This window comes from Plecotus auritus, assembly GCF_963455305.1.
Source record: "Plecotus auritus genome assembly, chromosome: 5".
Classification (NCBI taxonomy): Eukaryota; Metazoa; Chordata; class Mammalia; order Chiroptera; family Vespertilionidae; genus Plecotus; species Plecotus auritus.
The window spans coordinates 158,124,882-158,133,914 of NC_137776.1; positions in this window are offsets into that span (position 1 = coordinate 158,124,882).

Consider the following 9,033-nt stretch of genomic DNA (forward strand, 5'->3'; position numbering starts at 1 on the left):
CTGCTTCCTTTTTTCAAAAATAAATTTTAATTTTGGAATAAATCCGGATGCACAGGGAAGTTGTACAGATACTTCGGAGATCACAAATATCCCTCCGCCAGCCTCCCCCATTGTTAACATTTTATGTTACCATCGTACAAGGGTCAAAACAAAGAAATCTGACATTGGTACATGGCGATGAAGTAAACTCCAGACCTTATTTGGATTTCACTAGTTTTCCCATTAATGTTCTCTTTCTGCTCTAGGATATCTTACAGAAAATCCTCCAACCTGGGTTTGTCTAAGTCCTTCTGATGCTTAGGCTGGTATTGTAGGTTTATGGAAATAATTCCACGGAGTTGAAGTGCCCTTCTTGTCACATTACACCAGGTGACACCTGACATTCCTGCTACGGTTCTTGGTGATCACTTGGTGGAGGTGGTTTTGCCAGGTGTTTTCATGGGAAAGTTGTTTTCCCTTTCTACACTCCATTCCTTAGAAGCAAAGATAGGTCTAGAATCCTATCTCATGTGTCCCAGAATCTACAGTTGTTCTTTTTTAAAAATTAAGTGAACAATGATCACTTTAAAATACATATAATATCAAGCTTTAAAAGGAAATTTACCTGTCAGACCCAGTGATCCCAGAATTACTATAAACATGCTATATTTTGTTCCTCAGATTACAAAACAACCCCAATTATGAACAGGTAGGATAAGGGTGTTAGTGCTGTTTTCCCTAAGTCTTCTCATGTCCCCAACCCTGGTTGCATCTGACCCCCTATGACGAATGATATAGTCATTCCCAGGCCCCTGCTGTGCCTCAGACCTTGTCCTGGGCTCCGTGGCTTGGACCCTGGAGTTGATCTGCTCCAACCCCTTTCTTGTACAGTAAGGGGAACGGAAGACCAGAGAGGGAAAGGGCTTGCCTGAGGCCACACAGCCTGTAAGTAGTAGAACCAGGGCTGGAACCAAGACTCTGGCTTCCCAGCGCTCACAGTAATGCCAGTGATAATCTGGGGCCCTCCTTCCTGTTCAGCCAAATCCTTATTCACCCAGGAAGGACTCTCTGCTTATATGCAGGGCTTTCCATTCCAGTGCCAGTACCTGAGTCCCTGCTGTGTGGGCCTGCAAGAGAGGGCAGATCCCTTTACTGCTCAACAGGCTCAACATTGAGGGACCAGAGGAGGATAATCACGGCTATGCATAGCGCTCAGGGAGCTCCTGGGAGGTGGGGGTGACAATTTCATGGAGGGCTTAAAAGAGAACAGTTATAAATAATTGTTGGATGAATGGGTTAGCAAAAACACTTAAATCCACTACCTCTTCCACCTGGTTGAGGCCCATTATGCACTTCAGTGGTAGCATATCCCCGTCCTTGAGAACACTTATTGCCTAGACCTTCACACCAGCTTGTGTGCCTCCTTGAACTAATGATGAACTAATGGCCCCTCCCCTACAAGGACCCATACTCGGAGGGACCATGTGAGTCTTGCTCACCAATTGGATCCCAGCATTTAGCACAGAGCCTGGGAGTTAGTGAACTCCTAGTAGATGCATGATGGGTGAGTGAGTGAGTGAGTGGGTAAGCAAGATCCAGGCAGAGAGCACTGGGCTATCACACACACGCAGCCAAACCTTCACGTGGCCCAGTTTCCCACATTTCTCACCAGCTGCCAGGCCATCGCATCAGATGCAGGTTTTCAAATAGAAGAGAGAAGTTGAATGTTTAAAGCTAAACAAAGCAGTGGGCCGAGCCAATTCATTTTGATGCAAGCTGCTTCCCTCTCCACCCCGCCTGGCCCCGGAGCCCCGCAGCCAGGCCTGCCCTGCAGCCAACCCTCCGTGTCCAAAACGTGCACCTAGTCAGGAATGTGGGGTCAGAGAGTTTGGGAGGGAGGCCACCCATCACCTCCCACGTTGGATGGCCAAGGGACAAGGCTCTCCTCCCCAAGTCGGCCCCACATACAGCCAACGTGCCCAGCAGTGGAAAGAAGGAAAGGAGAAAGACCCCGCACCTGACACCTACTGGGAGCTCTGCTAGTTCTCAGCCTTTTCATCCCCAGACACCCCACCCCACCCTATCCCATCATTCCCTCCCCTCTGCTGCCTCACCTGTGCTAGCTTGTTTGCAGATTACTACAAGTCAGATGCAGAGGGTGTTACACCCTTTTTCAGAGGTGGAAACTGAGGCTCACCATTCCCCTCCCCTCTGGCTCCTGGCTGGGATCTATTGTGCCTGCCTCTCAGTGTTTATTGAATGCTCCTCTGGGAGAGGACGCATTTCCAGGCGACAGTGTCCTCTGGGATGCTTTCACTGCAAAAGACCTTGGATTGGAAACCACTGGCCTACTCCACCCTCTCGGCTTTGCAGATGAACAGCTGCTGCCCAGAGAGGACAAGCAACACATCCAAGGACACCTGATGAGCAAACCTTAACAGAGAGCCGCTCTCTGACCAGACCCCTCACCCTGACTGATCTCCGGATTGTTCCCCTCCAGCCTGACCTTAGCCGAGAGCAGAGAAAACATGGCACAAGGACCAAAGGGGGATAAGCTTTGGTGGAAGAGAAGAGGAGAGGCATGAAGGGGACCTGGGCAGTCAGTGCCTCTCGGAGGGAACCAGGAGGAGGCGGCCAAGTACACTGGGCACAGGTCTGGAGCAGAGGCTGGATGGGAGCTGCGTGGGCCTGCAAGAGAGGGCAGATCCCTTTACTGCTTCAAAAACACCTGCAGATGCTGCCCTATTGACACAAACTTCATAGTCCCTCAGTCATCTGAGCTCTTGCCACCCACTTCTGCCCTCCTTCTACCTCCAACTGGTCCTCGAGCTGTTGCCTTTTCTCTCCTCTGAGGCTCAGATGGATCAACAACTAACGCAGCTGTGGCACGGTGGTGCCCGTGGATGTGCTGGTCATGTGGCAGGATGGTAAGAAGCTAGGAAAATTCCCGGGCAAGTGGAATGGGGAAACTGAGACAAGAAGAGTAGACAAGGCCAAACCGTTTGGGCAGCTTGTTGCCAGCTTGGGAACCGCAAGACCTTATCTTCCCCAACTAAGGACAAATGGTTTATACACTCCTCCCTAACCGGAGAATTCATAGCTTAAATCACCCTGGCCTGGAGAATGGAGAACAAAGGCCCCATTAATACCATTTGTACCAGTTAAACCCAAGGACAGATGAAGTTGGGGAACAAATAACAAAAACCCCATTAAAGCCAGACAGAACGAAGATAAAAATACAACAAACCATAAAATAATCACCAATTTCCCTATATGCTCATTTTGATGCATCAGCATATTTAAAATGCACCTGGAAAGCTGATGAATATTCTACTGAAACCCTCCCCTAAGATTCTTGCCTGCAGGAAAGAAAGAGGAAAACAAGGGGGATAAAAATCCTCATGACAAAGACTCAGTGAAAGCTCGCTGTAGAGCACGCCCATGCCCCTTCCCAGGCATGAACTTTTCATTTCTTCCTAAACTCTAAGGGTCCCCAGGAGACTTGCAACGAGAGCAGAGCGGGCAGCAGCAGCTTGACCCGGGCTCATCCCCTGATCCTATCTCCAAGGCCTCCTTTTCTCTGATTCCCAGTGGACTAACAGCCCTGCCTTTCCTATAACACGCCTAGAGAGCCAGAGCAGAGCAGCGCACATTCCCCAGGTGCCGGCTCAATCCCAGTCGGGGTCATGCAGGAGGCAGTCAGTCAGTGATCCTCTCTCATCATCGATGTTTCTTTTGTTGTTGTTAATCCTCACCCCAGGATATTTTTCCATTGGTTTTTAGACAGAGTGGAAGAGAGAGGGAAAGACTGAGAGAAACATTGATATGAAAGAAACACATCTATTGGTTGTCTCCTGCAGGAGCCCTTACCCAGGGCCCAGGCCCAGGAGGAGCTGCAACCAAGGTACGTGCCCTTGACCAGAATCAAACCCGGGACCCTTTCGTCTGCAGGCCGATGCTCTATCCCCTGAGCCAAACCGGCTAGGGCTCATCATTGATGTTTCTATCTCTCTTTCCCTCTCCCTTCCTCTCTGAAATCAGTAAAATATATTAAACAAAAAACATGAGCATGCAGAGGTCAATGGATGAAAATAAGCTGAAAGTTTATAAAACAGCAAAGTGAATCCATGTACACTCCTGGAAAACGGACAAAAGTGAGTCAAGTTACCCAAAAGTTTACAAAATGCCCCATTGGAGAAACTGAAAGTTGCCAATACAGTCAGTCTTTCATGTCCATGGATTTCATATCACAGATTCAATCTATCATGGATCAAAAAAATATTCAGGGGGAAAAAATCCCAGAAAGTTCCAAAAAGAAAAACTTGAATTTGCCACATACTAAGCACTATGCTGATTCCACATGAATGAATTGGTGTATATGTATACTCTCCTGTAGCCTATACCAAATACTATGCCATTTTAAAGAGAGACTTGAGAATCTTTGGACTTTGGTATCCTTGGGTTCCGGAACCAATCCCCCATGGATACTGAGACATTGTCTATACTAGAAAAAAACACAGACTGAGAATATTCATTGTCTTTATCATCTACTGCTGCATAACAGATTGTCCCAAAATTTAGCACCTTTAAACAAGTTTCTGAAGGTGTAGAGGGCTGCCTGGGAAGGCACATGGGCATTTCTTTAAATTGTTGTCAGCTGAGCCCGAGGCGACTGGCAGAGCCGCGTCTCGGTTAAGGTTACGCCCTCCCCAAGAAGGTGGGGGGCGTTATCAGTACTGACTTTTTACCTTTGTCCAGGTGCTGGGGAGCGGGCTTTGATATGTAAATCCAGGCAAGCACCAGGAATACTAGGGCCTACTCAAGAATGCAAATAAGCTCCTTTGATCCTAAGTTTTGGTGATACTTCCTGGTATTTGGGGGTATAAAATAAATGTGCTGCATGGGCTCCGGGGTCCCTGCCTCTCCATCAGAGAGGATGGCGTCCCACCTGGCTCCCAGCTTTGTTTCTGTCTTTCTATCTGGTCTCTTTCTTTCTTTTATTTCTTTTTTTATATATATATATTTTATTGATTTTTTTACAGAGAGGAATAGAGAGTTAGAAACATCGATGAGAGAAACATCAATCAGCTGCCTCCTGCACACCTCCCACTGGGGATGTGCCCACAACCAAGGTATATGCCCTTGACCGGAATCGAACCTGGGACCTTTCAGTCCGCAGGCTGACGCTCTATCCACTGAGCCAAACCGGTTTCGGCACTTTCTTTTATTTCTTAATCCCCAGCTCCTCCACTCAGGAATCGGACCTGTTCCTTTTCCGTGCTGGACGCGGAAAAGAGAGAACACCTCTACAGAAGGCAGGGACTCCATGAAGGGTTTAGCTGGGTGGCCCTGGCTCAGAGCCTCTCACGGGATTGTTACCAAGCTGCTGGCCAAGGCTGCAGCCCGCTGAATGCTTGTTTGGGGCTGGTGGATCCATTTCCAAGTGCACTCGTGGGCAGGTTGGCATCAGAGATCAGAGAGAAAGGCCCAAGATGGAAGCCTCCATCTTTCATAGTCTAATCTCTATGTGACATACCACCATCACTCCTCCCATCTGCTGTCACACAGGCAAACCTCCTGGTACAATGTGGGAGGAGACCACAAAATGTGGGTGTGAATACTACGAGTCAGAGTGTCGGGGGCCATCTTGGAGCCTGGTTATAACGTTGTTTTTTAACCAAATTGTCATTTAGACCAAATTAAGATCAACCAACATGTTTTTAGCCCAGTTGCCTTCAGCCAGATGACAGATGGCTTTGGAACCCAAACAGGAACATGAATGAGGGCATCTCCTTGTTTCCTCTATGTGGTGAGCTAAGTAATGGTTCCCAAAGTAATTTAGGTCCTAATTCCTAGAACCTGCATAATTTTAGCTGGAAAAGGCATCTCTGCAGACGTGATTAAGTTAAAGATCTTAAACTGGGGAGATTAACCTGGGTTATCTAGGTGGACCCTAAATGCAACCAGGAGCATCCTTATAAGGAAGCAGGGACTACGCTCCTGGCTTTGAGGATGGAGGAAAGGGCCACGAGCCAAGGAATGCAAGAAAAGCAGCTCTAGAAACTGAAAAAGCAAAGAAATGAATCCTCCCCTAGAACCTCAGGAGGGCGTCTGGCCCTGCTTTCCAACTTCTACTTCCAGAACTGTAATAGAATAAATGTGTGTTGTTTCAAACCACAAGTTCGTGGTGTACCACAGCACACTGGTGGGGAGGGAGAGACTCTTTCACACTTTGCTGCTCTGTGAAGCAGATAATGGTGATGATGATTCTAAGAAGGTATTGATTAAACAGGGTTTGCAAATGCTGTTGGGTGAATAAACAGCCCCTCTCGTCCCACAGTGACACAGATGGCTTTAGTGGAGTGCAATCTGAGATTCTGGCCTTGGTCTGCAGGAGGATTGTTCTGACCCCTCATTACCCCTCCTCTTGGTTTTCTTTTTGCTTGAAAATAAGATTAAATTATCTTTTTCCCTCTCTCTGGGTGTTGAAAGTCAGGAAGCCTGTTAAATAAACATCCATGTGCAAAGCACTGGTGTGTTTCCAGCAGGCAGTAACTGCACCTCCAAGGCCACAGATGTTGTGGGGTTCTACTCCTGCCCTGCCCTATTCTGCCCTGCCCTGCCCTGCCAGGCTCTCTCTGCCTGTCCTGAGGCAAGCTTCTTCCCTCTCTGAATTCAGTGTCCTGTCCTGTACATTCAGGGTAACAATAATATTAATTCATATTCTTCCCGCCACAGCGGCACCCCCTTTGGCTCAAGTCACAAATGACAGCGCAGGACTCATTTTTAGCTGAAAAGCACTACTACTACCATATGGATGCTTTAATATGAAATGACCACCTGTCAGTTTGTAAGCAGCCGATGTCTGGGCCCCCGAGAGCCCCCCTCCACTCTGGCCTCCGGCCCCTGCCCGGGGACCCCTAAAATCTCCCATGACTCTGTCTAAAGGAGTAATGCCTAGCTCCGCAGGGAAATGCAAGGACCAGGTACAGAAAAATTAGAGCCAGGCTCCACGCTCACTAGTCACTGCTGGGTTTCCTTTCGTCAATGTTTTGAAGAGCACTACTGGGCCTGGGTCTGGGCCCCTCTATAGGTGGAAGCACTCCCCAGGGTTGATACCGGCTCTCTGAGGAGCCTCTCCCACGCTTTACACACCAGAGCCTCGGCTCATGGAAGAACTAGGAGTGCAACTGGGAATGAAGCCATCGTCCGGCCAGAGACCTGTGATCTGTCCATTCACCAGCCTTCCTAGCAGGTCCTCTGGTCCAAGAACTTGGCCCTGGGAGGACTGACCTGGCCAGCTGACATCTAGACCCTGTGAAGGATTCTCACTGGACAAGGTGGAAGCCACATTCCTTGGTTCCTGCCCTTAAATCATTTTACACTGCCCTTCCTCAGGGACGTTCCCAGACCTCTCAGCCCAGGGCCAGAGCTAGGAAGGACCCAGAGTCAGAGACCCCTGGAGCTGCCTCAAGGGGTCACCAGGGGGTGGGGATGCAGCAAGCAGCTCCCTTTCACTGGGCTTCACCTTAGCTTTCTCTATAAGATTTCATTGGGGTCTGTGATTGAGCGCAATTCCCTCACTGTGCGGACAATTAGGCCCAGAAGACACACAGGGAGGCAGGCAGCCTGGGATCCAGGCCTCTGGTCTCCCAGCCTGGAGATCTGCCCATTACACTGCATGTCCTCTCTCCTCTGTGGAGGTATGTCACTCTGTTCTGGGAAGGAACGTTCCATGGTCCATTATCCATGTGAACAGATGTGCAATGGGAAGCACCTTTCTTATCCCAACCCTTAGGCAATTTCACCAACCTGCAGCTGATACCTTAACCAGGATGCAGTCTATCTGAAAAGATTGTTTAAACACCGCACTGATACCAGGGGAACAATAAATAAGACTGTGCCACAGGTGGTTTCTCCTTATGGATGCTAGTTCAAGGCCTCTCTGGATCTCAGTCCCCCCATCTGTAAAATGGCTGTGTTGGAAACTCTAAGGCCCCATTGCTCCCTGATCTGTGCCCGATTCTGTAAGGCAGGGGGCAGATCAGCCATCGTGGTATTCCTCTCAGGGAGGGGCCGCCTCCTGGATAACCCCTCTTGGCAAGATCTTTGGAACCAGATATGCAGAGGAGAGACTCAGCCCAGGCCAGTCCCCTCCAGTAGCTTGCCTAGTGCTGTGGAGTGTGGCATTCAAGGCCAAGCTTTGCAATTCCAGCTGTGCCACTTATGAGTGAATCATTTTCTCTCTCTGACCCTCAGTGTCTTTATCTGTCAACTGAAGATAAAAAGCATCTGGCAAGAACACTTTGCCTTTTTGTCTCATCACTCCGTCTGTCCTGCTAACTGAAATGTAGATGTGGTAGCTGCCATGTTGGGCCACGGACACGATGTCCATTGCTCAGGATAACCAAATGGTGAATTGGAAAGGATGTGTATCCTACATAGTTACCTCCCCGGACTGCTTACCTCTGGGCTTCTTTTACTTGTTGGGAGAAATCAACCACTGTTTTGTTGAAATCAGCCACTTTTACCGGAGTCTGCTACTCAGAGTGAAACCAAATCCTCACTCACTGCCATGGGATCAGATGAAATTAAATGGTTCTCCTCTAACCAAGTCACCCTCCTGCCTTGATGTCCTTCTGTGCCACCTCAGGCTAGCATTGAAACTCCTCAGCATGACATGGAAGGCCCTTCATGATCTGTACCCCTCTTACTGCTCTAGCCTTGGCTTTCTCACTGCTCCCCAACCTGCCATCATATCCCGGGCACCAGCCAGCAGGAGTTACTCACAACTCCCCAAGCCCACAAGCCCCTTCTCACCTCTGGCCATTTGCACACTCAACTCTGTCTTCCAAAAGTGCCATTTCTGCTCCAGCCCTTTTCAGCTTCCAAGATTCAGCTCAAGTATCACCTCCTGCAGGAAGCTGCCCTGACCTTCCCAGGCTTTGGTTTGTTCTGCTTCCTGTTTCTCTCTGCTCTCTTGGCACCATGGGGCTTTTCCATGCTGTGTGAGAGAAACCCACCAGTTTCCATGTCCATCGGCCTCTCCAGTGT